Source organism: Ovis aries, chromosome 2, assembly GCF_016772045.2.
Source record: "Ovis aries strain OAR_USU_Benz2616 breed Rambouillet chromosome 2, ARS-UI_Ramb_v3.0, whole genome shotgun sequence".
NCBI lineage: Eukaryota > Metazoa > Chordata > Mammalia > Artiodactyla > Bovidae > Ovis > Ovis aries.
The window spans coordinates 250,036,866-250,054,487 of record NC_056055.1 but is presented as its reverse complement, the minus strand read 5'-3'; the positions used below and the strand labels follow the sequence as shown (position 1 = coordinate 250,054,487).

At 52.1% G+C, this 17,622-nt stretch overlaps 1 non-coding gene across 1 annotated transcript in view; it reads right to left on the bottom strand.

Moving 5' to 3' along the window:
* The window catches only part of LOC121818851 (5.8S ribosomal RNA), a 153-nt gene extending 41 nt beyond the window's left edge, over positions 1-112 (bottom strand). Inside the window, exon 1 of the ribosomal RNA XR_006059002.1 lies at positions 1-112. This exon is cut by the window's left edge and continues 41 nt beyond it. This is a non-coding gene — a ribosomal RNA (5.8S ribosomal RNA).
* Between the last annotated feature and the right edge of the window lie 17,510 nt (positions 113-17,622).

The window sequence follows — 17,622 nt, the reverse complement described above, 5'->3', positions numbered from 1 at the left end:
GCAAGTGCGTTCGAAGTGTCGATGATCAATGTGTCCTGCAATTCACATTAATTCTCGCAGCTAGCTGCGTTCTTCATCGACGCACGAGCCGAGTGATCCACCGCTAAGAGTCGTACGAGCTTCGTCAAGCGTTTCGCTTCGGCGGGAGACCCGCCGCTGGCACGGCACACGTCCCGCCGCCGCCCCAGCTCCCTCCCCGGAGGTGGGAGTCTAGTGGCGGGCGGGGGTTGCCTCCGGCCGGCCAAGTCAGACAGAAAACAGCAGACCGGAGGGGTCGGGAAAGGTTTCACACGACGGGGCACCCGGCGCCCACACGCCAGGGTGGGTGCGGGCACCCCACAGGCGCCCGGGGGGTTCCCGCCCTCCCCCGGGGACGCGGGAGGGGCGCGCGCACGCGCCGCGCACGGCCACGGCCCACGCGACGACCGCCGGGTAGCCCCCTCCCGACGGCCGCGGCGGCCGTGACCGTGGCGCGGCCACGCCGCGCGCCCACCCCGGCCCCTCGGGGGACGGGCGGAGTCCGGGGGAGACGGGAGGCACCTCCCGACTCCCCGCGGGCCCGACCGCCCCGACCCCAAGGCGGACGGGCGACCCCCCCAGGGGTCTTTAAACCTCCGCGCCGGGACGCGCTAGGTACCTGGAAAGGGGGAGGCGGGCGAGGGCACGGCGCGCCCCGCGGGCCCCCGCCCCGACGCCGACCACCGACCGCCGCGTCCCCGCCCGCGGCCGCGCGCGGGCCTCGGCGCTGCCGGCCCGTGACACACGGGGGGCCCCCGCCGCGCGCCGGTCGGCCGCCGCCCGGAGGGCCCCACCGCCGGGCGCCGGACGGCCAGCCCCACCCGTCCCCCCGGAACGGGGCAGAGCCCTCTTTCCCCACCGCCGCGCCCTCACACGCCGCCCCGTACGGGCCCGGCCCCGCCGGACCTCCCCCATCCTCTCTCCCCCAACCACCGGGGGTGGGGGGGGGCCCCCCTACCCGCGCCCGCGTTCCCGGGCACCCTTCCCCCCGCCACCACCACCGAGGGGGCAGCGGGCAGGGGGCAGGGGCTCCGACGGGAAGCTTGGCGCCCAGCGGGCAGGGGGGAGTCGAGAGGACGGGAGAACCCGGACGGAGACACACAAGCGGCCGGGAGGCGTGGGGGGGTGGGGGCGGGGGCGGGACAGAGCCCCGCGGCCCGGAGGGGCGCGGGGAGGCGCCCGGCGACCGCGCGACGGGCCCAGGGCGGCGGGACGACCGACGACGACCGGCCGAGGCAGACCGGCCCAGGGCCGGCGGCGCGGGAGGCGACGGGGCGGGGCGAGCGGCCCCGCGACGGGGAAGCCGCCGCCCGTCGCGCCGCACAGCCCGCGAGACGCGACCGGAGGACCCGCGCCGCGCGGGGTCCGCGGGCCGGGGTGGGGGAGAGGCGGTCGTGGCCGGCGCCACGGGCGGCGGGGTTGGGGGGGGGGAGGCGCACGGGCAGCCCCACACCCCCTCGGCACCCACGCCGAACCCTCGGGCCCACCTCGAGGGACGTGGCGGGAGGGCCGGGCGGGAGAGGACACACGCCGGAGGCGACGCCGCCGCCGCCGGGCGCGAGGCGGCGGGGCGGCGCGTCTCCTTCCCCAACTCCTTCCCTTCCGCGCCGCCGGAAGGTCGAGGCTCGCGAGCCGGGCGGCACGCGACCTTCACGCGTTAATGATCCTTCCGCAGGTTCACCTACGGAAACCTTGTTACGACTTTTACTTCCTCTAGATAGTCAAGTTCGACCGTCTTCTCAGCGCTCCGCCAGGGCCGTGGGCCGACCCGGCGGGGCCGATCCGAGGCCTCACTAAACCATCCAATCGGTAGTAGCGACGGGCGGTGTGTACAAAGGGCAGGGACTTAATCAACGCAAGCTTATGACCCGCACTTACTGGGAATTCCTCGTTCATGGGGAATAATTGCAATCCCCGATCCCCATCACGAATGGGGTTCAACGGGTTACCCGCGCCTGCCGGCGTAGGGTAGGCACACGCTGAGCCAGTCAGTGTAGCGCGCGCAGCCCCGGACATCTAAGGGCATCACAGACCTGTTATTGCTCAATCTCGGGTGGCTGAACGCCACTTGTCCCTCTAAGAAGTTGGGGGACGCCGACCGCTCGGGGGTCGCGTAACTAGTTAGCATGCCAGAGTCTCGTTCGTTATCGGAATTAACCAGACAAATCGCTCCACCAACTAAGAACGGCCATGCACCACCACCCACGTCGGAATTATCTGTGTGTCCTGTCCGTGTCCGGGCCGGGTGAGGTTTCCCGTGTTGAGTCAAATTAAGCCGCAGGCCAGGCTCCTGGTGGTGCCCTTCCGTCAATTCCTTTAAGTTTCAGCTTTGCAACCATACTCCCCCGGAACCCAAAGACTGGGGTCCCGGAAGCTGCCGGCGGGTGCACGCGGTATCTGCGTCGGGTATCCGTGTCGTTGTTTTGGGTGCCGCTCTGGGTCTTGTTCCGTTTCACCTTGCGGCGCAACATGGCGGCGCAAACAAGGCCGGCAACTAGGCGGTCAATTCATTTTCTAGGTGCGGTTCCATGTGGCGGTCGGTCGGGGATCGGGAACCTAAGGGGCGCGGTTATCTTTATCAGGGGACAGGGCGGGGGGGGGGGCGGTGAGAGGCAAGGCGGGGCGGGCGGTGGGCCTCGCGGCGGGGGGCCGAGAAAGATCCAACGGAAGCCTGCGGCCCCTGGATCAACGCAGGGGGGTGCGGCTGCTGGGTTTGCCCTCAATGGAAGTGTAAAGTGGGGCATTCCGGGCAGGGTGGAGTTGTATTTAGTTCTCGGGTCGGGATGTGGGTGCGCGCCTGCAGGCGGGGTGGCGTTCTCAGGTTTCCGGTGCACCCTGATTCCCGGTCACCCGTGGGCCTGGCACGAGACTACCATCTAGGCAAGGACGTTCGAATGGGTCGTCGCCGTGGGGGTGGGTCGGGACTGAGGAAGGTGGGCGGGGTATGGCGGGGCCAGGAGGCTGCCGGGGTTGGGGTTTATGCACGCATCCCCCCGCGAAGGGGTCAGCGCCCGTCGGCATGTATTAGCTCTAGAATTACCACAGTTATCCAAGTAGGAGAGGCGAGCGACCAAAGGAACCATAACTGATTTAATGAGCCATTCGCAGTTTTGTACCGGCCGTGCGTACTTAGACATGTGGCTTAATCTTTGAGACAAGCATATGCTGGCAGGATCAACCAGGTAGGGGAAGAGCACGGGACGGGATCTTGTGCCGGTGGGGCGGGGCGGAGCGGGAGGCGGAGGTGAGTAGGACCCCGAGGAGGGGGGGGAGGGCGGGGACCAGAGACCCCCTAGGCGGAGGACCCGCGCGCGCGGGGTGCGGGGTCGCGGCGGGCAGGGGCGCGGGAGACGGAGGGGCCGGGGTGGTGCGGAGGAGGAAGGCGCGGGCCGCTCTCCGAGCACCCCCGGGCCACCACGACGGACGGCCGACGCGCGCCCGGCGCCACCGTCCACCCACCCGCGGGGCGGGGAGGCCGGGCGGCGAGGACACGGCGACCGGCCCGCACCCGCCTGCCCACGCGCACGCCGCGCACGGCGCCCACGCGCACGTCCCGTCCACGCGGCGGGGCGGCGGGGAGACGGGCGGGCGAGGATCGGGCCCGGGGATCGAGACTCAGGGGCACACGGGGCGGGGGCCGACGCAGCGAGACGGACGGACGGACGGAGACGACACGGGTCGACGGAGGGGGCCGCGGCCACCCGGAAGGATCACAGCGCCACACGGGGGGCCACAAGCGGCTGGCGGAGGCACGGAGTCTAAAGGGGCACCGCGGAATGCACCCGAGGAAAATGGCTCCTAGGGGCTGCCTGCCCACCGAAAACGAGAAAATGGACCCCAAATGGGCTTGTGTTATTCCATGCCAACAATCTGAGACTGAACTTACGCAGAGATGCAGTTCTCTCAGAAATAAAATCTTTAACCACTCAATCAGCAATCTCCTGATCAGCTTGTTTGAGCGGCTGCCACCGCCCCCAGAGGCAGGGACCGGAATCACTCCCAGCCCGCTGCCCAGTGTGGCTTCCTTGCTCCTGCCCTTTGCCTGCAAAGTGTCTTATCTTCTTTAGCTCTTGACGCCACTCGGTCCGCAGACAGGATGGTGCCAGACTCATGAATCACTGAAGAAAGCCAAGAAGATCTTTAAAATTTACTGAGCGGAATCCTTTTTAACAGCGAAAATATTCCAATAATTTTTGGGGCGCCGGCACGGTTATATAAGCACATGCGAGGAAAAAAAAAACAGAAAACAAAAACGGCGAACTCCAGGTTAAGTGTAAATCCATCTGCGCGGCCGTCTTTTGCACGCTGAAGGCTCAGCGCGACATCCTGGGAAAAACGGATGAGCGGCCTCCCGTGGAACGCCGACCAGAACCAGGCGGCAGGCGGGCGAGCTGTCCATGTTAACCATGAATTCCCAGAACACAGACCTTGTTGAAATGAAAAGGCTTTTGTTCAGACTTGCTAGGATTGCAGCCCAGGACTTGTTTAGTCGCTAAGTCATGTCTGAGTCTTTTGTGACCCTATGGACTGTAGCCCACCAGGCTCCTCTGTCCATGAGATTTCCCAGGCTTGCCATTTCTTTCCAAGGGCATCTTCCAGACTCAGGAGTTGAGCACACCTCTCCTGCACTGGCAGGCAGATTCTTCAGCACCGAGCCTCGAGGGAAGCCGCTGAGGAGTTCACACCAGTAAGCTGCATGCTGCCAGACTCTACAACTACAGGAGCCTCCCCGACCCCCCGGAGGCAGACCGACTGGGGCTGCAGTGTCCTTGGCCGGGACCCTGGCCTGCCCTGTGCTGTCCGAGCGCCCCTCCCCTGTCCTCTCCGCCTCTCTCTTCTCATGTGACTCCCTCCACACACACTGCTGGGCTTTATATCCACCCCCTGGGTGTTACCGCTTTTTCCTTAACTCAGTGCCCACAGAGCTCACGGTTCCAGGCGTTCTCCGTGTCGGATGGACTCACTGACTCAGGGCGAGGAGCTGCGTGTCTTTGGCGCGTAGGATGTCCCAGGGAGGCAAGGGGACAGGCGGAGTCAGGGCGAGGGGACAGGAGATGGTCCTTGAGGTGACGCGGACAGGGTACCCTGGCCAGACCCTCTTCCAGGGACAGGCTGACACCTCTGTTGACTGAAGCAAAGTAAAGCAGCCTGGGTCCTGGGTTCCAACTTCCGGAAGGTAGACCTCAGACTTTGTCTGCTTTGTTAGAAGTTAGGTGTTTTCAATCAGGCTGTGGATGGGACTAACCTGGAGGGGAGAAGCTTGTGAGAACCGAGAGGGACCCAGCTCCCTTCTCCTCAGTCCACTCACACACTCTGGCCACACCGGCCCCTTTCCTGTTGTTCGAAATCTCTGAGCACCCTTCTGTCCAGAGCATACCCATTATTTTCCCTGTGTCTTGCTGAAATGGGCTTCTCTAGAACCTCCAGCAATAAACGGCTCATTCATTCCGTTTTCATGGCATCTACCGAACATTCCCCTCCCTAGAGGAAACTTCCACACCACCCATGGAACACATCAGCCACATCGCTCTCTCTCTCTGTCCCCTTGTCCTGTTCAGTCTTTTCTTGTATCTCTGTCAGTCTCCAGAGGGGGAATGTTAAGGCCAAGGCAGGGCTGTGGGTGAAGGGGAATGCGGGGGGCGGGGGATGTGTGTGTGTGTGTGTAGTGTTTTCTCTCCACAGGCTTTGCCAGAATGGAAGCTGCTTCCCTTCAGAAACAAGGCATAAATATCAATTCCAGGTCAATTGAAGGTTACAAATAAATGTATATTTGGAAGCCTACTTAAGATAATATGGAAGTGAAATGTGCCATCAGTAAGAGCTTTTCCAGATAATTGTAAGAGGATTCAGACAGACAGAAGCGAGAATGTCATGTAAAATGCACGAGGGGTGCCCAGCGAACACTGTGAAAGGTGCTCCGTCTCAGACAGACTAAAGGCACAGTGAGACACCACTGCATGCCCCACAGCCGGGCATGTACTTGAGAAAGGCAGCGAAATGGGGGCTTGAGATGAAAGAACTGCAGGACCCGTCACTACGGGGTAACGACGCTGTCAGCCGGGCCTCGCCACCCTGTGCCCCTGTGTGCGAGCAGCCCCAGAACTTATTCATCCTCTCCAAGGCACAGAGGGGGCACATGAATCGCTTCTGGGAATTAAAGTGCCAGAAACCTGCAACAACGTGTTAACTGTATTGGATTGCTTCTGATATATCTAAAGTGCAGACTGTTGCATAGTAAAGATAAATAAGCTCGTGAAGTAACACGGAGAAATCTCAGCAACCAAAATTGGAAACAAAACGACAATCACATGACAAGGGATACTCACTGCATGACTCTACATACAAAGAACGAGAAGAGGAGAAGCCGACTGTCACCTGGGAATGCATATGCACGCGGGAGTCTCTTCTCAAAGCAAGAAAACGCCAGACGGTTGAGATACACGGAGGAGTAGAATCTTTTATTTCTCATTGTGCATAGTGAGAATATTTTTTCTCTACAATTTTATCTGTGTACCTGTGTATAATATATTTCTTAATAAAAGTCATGCCATATAGGATATAAACTCCAAGTGGTGTTAAACTATAAGATTTGATACCATAAGCTTCGAAAAGAAAATATAAATTCTTATGTGATCTTGAGATGGGGAAGACCTTTCAGAGCTGTTCTAAACTGACCATGTCCCCAGATTCAACTGTTGACACTCTAATCCCACTGGCAGAATATGACTGGGCTTGCGGATGGGCTTTAAAAGGGGGAGCAAATTGAAATGAAGGTATTAAGGAGGCCCCTAATCCAATCAGACTGTGTACTCGCGAGAAGAGAGCTTGTGGGCCAACAGGAGCGCAAGGGCTGTATGCCCAAGGGGAAGACACACTGAGGACGCCGCGGTCCACGTGGCCCGGGGAGAGGCCTCGGGAGGAACCACATGACGAGACACTGGGCCCTGGGCTTCCCGCTTCCAGGCATGTGGGGACAGAAGTCTCTATTGTTTCACTCCCCTCCTTCCTCCCGGCTCAGCCTGTCCTATTGTTATGGCAACTGCAAGAAAACGATACCTCGGCCTTACCTGGAATGTCACACACCGTGGGAAAGGTTCCTGGGTTTCATGACACAACACAGTTAAACACTTAAAAGTTGTGGGGAGAGAGCAAATTAGCCAAAACGGCGTGTTCAGGCTCTCACACCCACGGGTTGTAAATAGCGACTCTGTGACGGCTGAGATCAGTTCCAGCACTGTGCGCGCACAGCAGGAGGCGCTTGCTTGGTCACGGGGCTGCTTGGCGCAGTGCGCGGACACGCGCGCCACCTGAAAAGCAGACGCATTACTGCTGCCTCGAGGCTGTGTCCACGGCGCCCACACGAGAGAAGAGAATGCATTGTGTCTGCTGCTATGGCTGCCACGCCGGCCAGGAAAGAAGAGACACGGCTGCACTTCCTAAGGCTCCTTGAGTTTCCTTAAAGCGTCTTAGCTCACACCTTGTCCACCATGGGTTCAGCAAACAGTGCAAACAGTGTGCTGCAGAAAGACAATTGGCGCTGTGAACAGGATCAGCAATCAGTTTAATTCAGTTCAGTTCAGTCCCTCAGTCGTGTCCGACTCTTTGCGACACCACGGACCCCAGCACGCCAGGCTTCCCTGTCCAACACCAATTCCCGGGGCTTGCTCTAACTCATGTCTATCGAATAGGTGATGCCATCCAAACATCTCATCCTCTGTCGTCCCCTTCTCCTCCTGTCTTCAAACTTTTCCAGCATCAGGGTCTTTTCCAAGGAGTCAGCTCTTTACATCAGGTGGCCAAAATACTGGAGTTTCAACTTCAGCATCAGTCCTTCCAGTGAATATTCAGGATTGATTTCCTTTTGGATGTACTGGTTGGATCTCCTTGCAGTCCAAGGAACTCTCAAGAGTCTTCAAAAGCATCAATTCTTTGGCACTCAGCCTTCTTTATGGTCCAACTCTCACATTCATACGTGAATACTGGAAAAAAAGTAGGTTTGACAAGAGGGACATTCGTTGTCAAAATACTGTCTCTGCCTTTTAATAAGCTGTCTAGGTTGGTCATAGCTTTTCTTCCAAGGAGCAAGCGTCTCACTTTCATGGCTGCACAGTCACCGTCTGCAGGGGTTTAGGAGCCCAAGGAACTAACGTTTGCACTGTTTGCACTGTTTCCCCATCTATTTGCCATGAAGTGATGGGACCGGATGCCATGATCTTAGTTTCTTGAATGTTGGGCTCTAAGCCAACTTTTTCACTCTCCTCTTTCGCTTTCATCAAGAGGCTCTTTAGCCCTTTGGTTTCTGTCATAAGGGTGGTGTCATCTGCATATCTGAGGTTATTGATATTTCTCCCAGCAATCTTGATTCCAGCTTGTATTTCTTCCAGTCCAGCGTTTCTCATGATGTACTCTGCATATAAGTTAAATAAGCAGGGTGACAATATACAGCCTTGGCGTACTCCTTTTCCTATTTGCAACCAGTCCGTGTTCCATGTCCGGTTCTAACTGTTGCTTCTTAGGCTGCATACAGATTTCTTGCCACGTCCAGCACAGCGGGTGAGAAAGACCTGAAACAGGGGCGGGGGCATAATGAAAAGACAAACACACACAATTCGGCAAGCGGGGAGTCGGGGGGCCATCCTGCTCTCCATGGCAGGAAGACAAAATGGGTCCTTTTAGCCGTGCTTTTATTGGTAGAAGTCACATGAGACGATTAGGGAAAAGCTATGCTGGTGAGTTTGATTAGCGCAGGCTCTGCTGTTAACCAGGAATATCTTGCTTTGTCTCCCTGGAGACGGACGAAGGGGCAGGCAGTGAAGCGGAGCAGGGAGCACACTCTGCCCTAAGGATGTCCGTCTGCACGCCTGCTAGGACAGTCAGGAGGGCGCAGGGTGTGCACCCTCGAGTTCTGGAGCAGGTTCTGGCCTCTGCTCTGCCAGGCTGCAACAGTTTCTCAGGAGGCAGGTCAGAGGGTCTGGTAGTCCCATCTCTTGAGGAATGTTCCACAGCTTGCTGTGATCCACACAGTCAAAAGCTTTGGTGTAGTCTATAAAGCAGAAGTGGATTTTTTTCTGGAACTGTTGCTTTTTGAGAGAGATGCTGGCAATTAGATCTCTGGTTCCTCTGCCTTGATGAAAATGAAAGAGGAAAGTGAAAAAGTTGGCTTAAAGCTCAACATTCAGAAAATGAAGATCATGGCATCCAGTCCCATCACTTCATGGGAAATAGATGGGGAAACAGTGGAAACAGTGTCAGACTTTATTTGGGGGGGGCTCCAAAATCACTGCAGATGGTGACTGCAGCCATGAAATTAAAAGACGATTACTCCTTGGAAGGAAAGTTATGACCAACCTAGACAGCATAGTAAAAAGCAGAGACTACTTTGTCAACAAGGGTCCATCTAGTCAAGGCTATGGTTTTCCAGTATTCATGTATGGATGTGAGAGTCGGACTATAAAGAAAGCTGAGCACCGAACAATTGATGCTTTTGAACTGTCGTGTTGGAGAAAACTCGTGAGAGTCTCTTGGACTGCAAGGAGATCCAACCAGTCCATCCTAAAGGAGATCAGTCCTGGCTGTTCATTGGAAGGACTGATGTTGAAGCTGAAACTCCAATACTTTGGCCACCTGATGGGAAGAGCTGACTCATTTGAAAAGACTCTGATGCTGGGAAAGATTGAAGGTGGGAGGAGAAGGGGACAACAGAGGATGAGATGGTTGGATGGCATCACCAACTCAATGGACATGGGTTTGGGTAGACTCTGGCATTTGGTGGTGGAGAGGGAGGCCTGGTGTGCTGCGGTTCATGGGGTCGCAAAGAGTTGGACACAAATGAGCGACTGAACTGAACTGAACCTTCAGTCCCAGGGTCCATCTGTTCCCATGTCTTTGCGGCTGATTCTCGGAATTGTGGAAGCTCATATCTTGGATACAGTCTGGCCATCATGCAGTTAATTTCTCTGCCTGATGGTCTAGTATCTGTAAGACAGCTCACAAGACGTGGCTCAGAATCTCATCCATAGCCCTTGAGAAAGAATTAGAGATCCTTGACTGTGCTGAATCACTACATGATTACTATTTAGTCTCCTCTGGCTGTTCTCCTTTGTCTCAGCGTTTCTCACTTCTCTGGTTAAACTTACTCTTTGATTAAACTTTTTCCACAGACAAAAGGCAGGCAAAGGGCATGGTGGGTGGCGGCGCGGGGGGGTGAGGGGGGGGGGGGGGGGGGGGGGGGGGGGGGGAAGGGGAGAGCGGCAAGAACCATAGGGTCCTGCTCCGTTTGAATCTCCCCTTTGCTTTGATACTAGTCAATCTTGAGGAGGGACCAGTACAGAGCAAGAAAGGTAATAAACTTTCATAGTACCCAAATATTTAAAAATTACTAGATTTATTACAATGAGGATAATAATAAAAATGCCTCTTTGTATTATTCTGTCTTAATCACTAAAGCAGATGTCCAGTGAATGTTACATAGGCCGCAAGCAGGCTGTTTTGGTTAACCTAACATTTGTATTAGATGGTGTATAGGCCAGAATGACCTCCCCAGGCCTCAATATATGGAAATCTCTCCATCATCTTCCCCTTTTAGTTGTAACTCCTTCCATAGGAAGCATTGACAATCAATATATTTTTCCGACATTGCCAGAGTGGCTCTTTGGCCTGCTCTGGGTCGATCCATGTCCCTTGGTGCTAGGCCTCTTTTTTGTTCATATATTTGCCTAGTTGTCCAGTGGGAAGAAACTAATCAGGTGTCATGAACAGGCTCAGAGTTATGCTAATAGGGAAATGTTTCATAGGCCATATGTTTTATCATCTATACCCAACTGTCACACAAACGATACACAAGTGTTTTAAGCAGTGAACTTAGAGACAGCAGTGCTGCACACCATGAGGAGTTATACTTTGTGACAACTTCATTGGACAATTTTTCCATCCATTAGTGTCAAAACTAGGATCCAAACAATTACTTTCCATTAGAAGTCTCTGTTACCCAGCTCAGATCAATATTCCAGGAGAACTCTGTTTTTTTAACAGAGAAAAAGAAGAAATTCAGTCTTGCCTCAGTTTACTGTTAATAACAAATTTATATACCTAATTAAATTCAGCCCAATATTAATCCTGACAACATACCAAAGTCTTTTCTCTAAGTTTCTTTTTCACAAACCTTTTATTATTTTTTAGATAGATCCAAACAAATTTGTCCTGTATTTCATCAAAAAACAAAGAACTGTAGGAAAAAACTATCATTTTTCTTCAACAAAAATATCTTCTCTTTCACAACAACACATATCCTACTTGTTTTACACACAGAAATGTTTCCCTTATTATTTTTACATATCACAATTTTTACCCCTTGAAGCCTTAATGAAACTCAGTGAGTCAAATATTATACCAGCATTTTTTGATTGGCAAACTCAAGAACATATTCTATAACCCCTAAAAACATACACACTTTTCACAGCATAATTTTTCTTCAGTAGTACAACATACAGGTTTAATAAAGCAAAACATCTTTAGTTTCCCTCTGGTCTTACAAGACAAAAGTAAGTAAATTTAGATTTCTTTGACTTGTAAGTGACCATATTTTTAAGGCCAATTAAATAGAGCTTCTTTACAAGTTAACATCAGCAAAATTATACAAAGACAAACACACGTGCTGAGACACACAAACATTCAGACAGAGATCTCACTGTTCCATCTTTTTACATCTCATGAATTAGGCATTGCAATTAAACTGATCAGTTTATGGGTAATAGAATAGCCAACTTTACATACTTATTCTTAAAAGGCTTCTTTCCTTTTTCTTTTTTTTTACCCAATTAACCAAAGACCAAAGTCACAGGCAAAGTGGACTGTGTTTGTATGTCAAGGACTTGATGACAGTTAACTTCAAGCTTTCTCCTAGGCATATTTTTGTTTCCTCGGGAGCTTGGAAACCTGTTTTATCAAGCTAGCTTTCCCTAACTGCATATACAAAAAGAACCCGTTTTTGTGACTTTCAAGAGTTTCATCTTAACCAATTCCCTCTGAAGTTTAAAAAATAATGTTGCCATTTTGTTGTTGCTCAGTTACTCAGTTGTGTCTGACTGTTTGTGACCCCACAGACTGCAGCACGCCCGGATTCCCTGTCCTTCACTATCTGCTGCTGCCATACATTATTCAAAAAAAAAAAAAAAAAGTCATCTGTCTTTGTCTTAGTTACAATTTTATAGCTAAAATTTTTCTTAATTAATTGAACCTTAATGAGTTGTCATTTTATATAAGGCAGCAAGAATACCAATCACCCAAATGGAATACAGTCTCACACACTGAATAACAGATCAGTCACAAACCCTCTCCGAGGGTGACCAGTACGGAGTCCCAAAGGAACACTTCCCTGACACAGACAGTCCTCACGGGTGGTTATGTTACTGAATTCGCAAGCCCATGTGCCCGGCACACAGTGAGGCCTATCAATACTAAACATCATAATGAGCTTGGAACAGAGAAAGACTTATTACAGATTCGTGCAAGGAGATCGGTTGCTCATTCCCTAAGAACTCCAACATTACTGAATCCTTTCAGCAAGCCCCCTCAAAAGCAAAACTTGAGGGATGGGTGTGGCCTGCTGTTGCAGGCTTCTCGGGGGCAGAGCGTTCGCTTCTGAGGCCTGGCAGTGATCTTCCTGTAGATCTCTACCAGACGAATGTTGCGCTCCGTCCTGACAGGAAAGGGCAGGGCCCCAAGGCACACCTCTCACCCTCCAAGCTCCCAGTCCTCATTGAGAGGAAGCAGATCTCAGTTGGCAGCTCCTTCAGGGCCAGGTTTCCACAGCCTGCCCAGCTGTCATCCCTGAGGGAGCCAGGCACCCAACTCAACTGGCCCTCAGTCTCCTCAGCTGCCCAAATGGGGAGACCGGGTCCCACAAACTGTGGCTCATACAGACGGCCGCTGCTATTAGGCCACAGAGACAGGGGTAAGAGAGAGGTTCACCGCTGCCTCAAGGCTGGGCCAAGGCCAGTGGAGGCCCTATGAGGGCTCTGGAGCCCTGCAGGATGGAGCCCCAGTCCGCTCCATGGGCCCTCCACTCACCCACGGGCCGAAGGCTGGGGAACCTGGAGGGCCTCCCGGAGAAGGCCTGAGTCTGCCTCTTACCTCACTCTCCACTGGGTGACCACGACCCCACTGACCCCTGGCTCAATCGCTTCCCCAGTGGTCCCTCACTGACAGTTACCAGTGGGCAGGGCCCTCTGTGGTGCTGACCAATAGCTGAACAGGACAACTAACACTCGTCGTCGACAGTTGGTTGCTTCTGGGCGGGGCCCACTGAGGTGCCGACCAATGGCTGTGCAAGACCTGTTGCCTAGTAACAGGGTGCAGAGTAATGAGACACAGCAATGGCCACCTGCTAAGGGCTGCACCCATCCTGCTCTGTTAGTCAGGACTCAAAACGAATTGGTAAAAATGCCTAAATAGCAGTCCGTGCTCACAAATGATCCTCAACATCAGGCACACACCAGAACCAACTGGCAAGAATGCCAAATAGCACCAACACTCACACGTGGGAAGGCTGCTGCGTGCACGCCAGTGCACAGTGGACTAACCCACTCTTGGAGCTTGTCAGCTCCTCCCAACGCAAGTTTCCATTCCGCCAACAAAAAGCAAAAGCTGGCAGGCAGTGCCCAGCAGGGGAGAAACAGAGAGGATTCTCAAAACAAGCGGTTTCCATAGCTGCTAGGAACATCTCCCAAACTCCCTACTAGGGGGCAGCTAACCACAGGCAGCAGGCTCGTGCACTGTCATGGCCACGGAGCTCCCCGAGAAAGCCCAGGAGAGCCAGGTGCCATGAGAGCACGGGAGCCAGCAGCAGCCAGCCCCGCCCTGGGGCCGAAATCGGTGACAAAAGAGCGAGGCTGGTTGCTCGCCCGTCAAAAGCCAATAAACAGCACAGGTTCGTGGAAAGGAAAGTTTCTCTATTTCAGATCTGGCAACTGGGATGGAGAGAATTTGGCAGACAACTGTCCAAAGGCTGACTCCACCCACTCCCACCAAGCAGGGGGTCGGAACTCTTATAGACAGAACGGGGTGGGACTACAAGCAGAAACACCACAGCCGTCTCCAACAGGCATATTCGAGTTGGTCATTACTGGGCTGACCAGCGTCATCATGGTTGTTTTAGGTACAGTTAATCTTCAGTTCTGGAGTCCATTTATTCCCATTTCTTTGCAGCCAGTTCTTGGAATTGTGGCAGCTCATGTCCTGGGTACAGTCTAGGCACCATGTAGCTAACTTCTCCCACCTGGTGTTTTAGTATCTAGAAGACAGCACACGGGACGTGGCTCAGAATGTTATCTCTAGCCCTTGAGAAAGAAGTCAGGATCCTCGACTATGCTTAAGGACTACATTTAGTCTCCTTTAACTGTATTCCTTTGTTTCAACATTTCTCACTTCTCTAGCTAAACTTATTCTTTGACTAAAGTTTTCCACAGACAAAAGGCAGGCAGAGCACATGGTGGGTGGGGGGCAAGGACCATAGGCTCCTGCTCCGTTCATAATGGCAAACTCCTGTACCTGGATCACAGCCCCCATCTGACTCAGCATCAGCTATGGACACTGTCGAGGCTTCCCTGGTGGCTCAGTGGTAAAGCATCTGTCTGCAGTGCGAGAACTGCAGGAGGCGCAGATTCAGTCGCTGGGTCAGGAAGATCCCCTGCAGGAAGACACTGCAACCCACTCCAGTATTCTTGCCTGGGGAATCCCATGGACAGAGGAGCCTGGAGGGTTAAAGTCCATAGGATCTCAAAGAGTTGGCCATGACTGAAGCAACTGAGCACTCATGTACTCATAGAAATTGCCAGATACTTCTGAGAAGCATCACATCCCTGCAGTTTCCTCTGGGATGCATCTGGCAGAGCCTCGCTCGTTGGATGAGTTCACAGCCTCATCCTTGAAGGTCACTGATTCCTACAAACACGGTGGACGTTCTGGCTCGAGTGGCACCATTGCTCACAGTGTGCAGAGGTGACAGTTGAGGGTGACAGCACCGGGGAAACAGAGCTGTGTGGGTCAAAACTAAACTCTGAGGCCAAGTCCAATATATCGCTGGGGTGACTGCTCATATGTCTTTCAGATACCTCCCAGAGATGGGCACATTCTGAATCCACAATAACTTTCATGAAGAAGCAACATCACGTGAGGAGTAGTTTGAAACATCTGGAAATTCCACAACAGAACGATAATTTTGACTTCCTGACTGGTGATTATAAAACTGGTACCTGGGAGTTCGTAAATATGCTCTATTCCCCACAAAGTTTAATTAAATTCACAGACTAAGCACAAGGCAAACAATATCCATATTCTGCCACTTACTTAGCTGTGACTGTGAGCAAAATTCCTCAGTATAAACCTCAGAATTCTCAAGTGTGAAATAGTTTCATAACCTCCTAAGACACTTGAGTGACCAAATGTTCTAATAGGTAAGAGCTTCTCACACAAAAAAAAACCCAGGTCAAGCCACGGGAACACTAGCCTTGAGGTTCTCCGAGAGCCTCGGAGAGGCGCCCAGTGCTCTGCAGGCTGGAGCCGGCTTTCTGTGGGCCTGGGCTTAGGAAGCGCTGGCCTTATCACCTCTACACACATCAGTTATTCTTCACAAGCTACAACAGGCAGATTTTCCTCCTCAAGCCAGTGACCCTGGGGCTGCAGAACTGAAGGAGGGTCCCAGGCTGCCCTCTCCCGTGAGCTGAGGGCTCTTTTCCTTCTGATTTCTCTGGAACCTCACAGCTCTGATGATCCTTTTCCTCGTGCCGCTTCCCCATCTCCCTACTCGGAGATTCTAGTCGGTTCAGGCCTCTCAGTGTTAATGCTGGAAAGGAGGCATTTTCTGCATTAGCGCTTGCCCACCCCACAATCCTCCCAGAAATGCTGAATGTGAACTAGTGGTCGGAGCCTGGAATGCCTCCTGGATACAATTAGAAGACTCAGTACAAGTGAAGATACCATCCTACCCACTGAGAAGAGAGTTATCTTTTCAGGAGAAAGAGCAAGTCCCCGGTCACACAGAGATGCATCGCCAAGAACTCAGCTGTTGGCTGTTTCCCTCTGTATTTTATCTCAGAGTCAGCACGTTCTCTAAGCGAGTGAGCCTGAGGACACAGAAGAGAGCCATGAGACTGGAATCCTACCTGGAAAGTCCAGGCCTCGTCGTGAATTCCCAGACCTTCACCTGGGCAGGAACTACCAGCGGGGCACCAGCAAATGTGACGTGTTCAAGAGCAAAGGGGGGAAACCTTGTTTCCCAGAGTTAACACTGAGGAGGGTTTGGCTGCTGCTCCTCACAAGGGAAAGAAAGAATCAAATCTATGTATGAGGAAACAAAAATCAAAGAGTTTTTAGAAAAGTAATTAAAGCTCCTTGAAATTCTTACTCAGTTTCTTTCCTGACCCCAAGTGCTTGGAAAACCTCCATTGAATTGACTCCACTCCCTCAATATCTGTGTCAACCTATCATTATTTTTATGTCATATTCATCAAATCAAGTCATTTCTACATATAGTTATGAAGACCAACACTTTCCATATACTTCTGACCTTTTATCACATCTGCTATCAAGATTCCAGTCCTGGATGACTTCACATGCCTGCTTTTCCATGGCTGAATCTAACTAGCATCTTAAACCTGGGGAGGTTCACAAACCTCCCACCACCTTTCAAACATCTCTTGCCACTGTACTATATCTGGATAATTAAATCTTATTCTATGCTTCACAAATATTTCAGACTTTTTCTGCATATCTTCAAACATTCTCAGTACTTTCCACAAAAGGAATCACCTTCTACTGCACACGTGAATCAGATAATTTGAGGAAATTCTTCAGTTCACATTGTCACAACGTTTACAAATATGCCTGAATTCAGACTAAGCCCACTTTCTCCCATCTTACTCTTTTCTCCCCTGCATCCTTGAAACTTTATATAATTAATTGTATTTTAAGTAATATTTACCTTGGGACTAAAATATGAACATTTCAAACTCTCAAAAATATCTTCCTTGAAGAATTAGCATGTTTAATTTTAAAATATTAAATAATGGACTTTATGAATTAGTTAATAAACTTAATAAAATTTTCAATATTTTCAATATATTCTATGTATTTTAATAAGCATTTATAATTGCCTGTGAAATCCTTTACATGAGTTTATATAACCTCAGTAAGCTTCTAGTATGTAATAGAAATCTGTACAGTAGACAGAGACTTTGAAAAAATAGAAATATATAATTATGAACTATAGCAACGTTGTTGTTATAGCATTTAGACCAAAAAAATAAATCTGTTAAGCATGTAGAAGATCTGAGTGACACTATTCATCTTCATGTAGTGAACATTTATAAAGAACTCCAAGAACTACAGAGTAAAATAATACTTCTTTCCTACTAAACATGAAAAGTTTACGAAGATATTCCGGCCCACAAAAAAAGCTCAATAAGTGTCAAAATACTGAAATATTGCAAATCATTCTGAGGGTTAAATAAGATCTTGAATTGAAGGGCTGTGGGGGTGGGCACAGAAGAAAGCTGCTTCCCCCCGCAACCCCAACCCCAACCCCAACCCCGCACAAGGGAAAGTGCA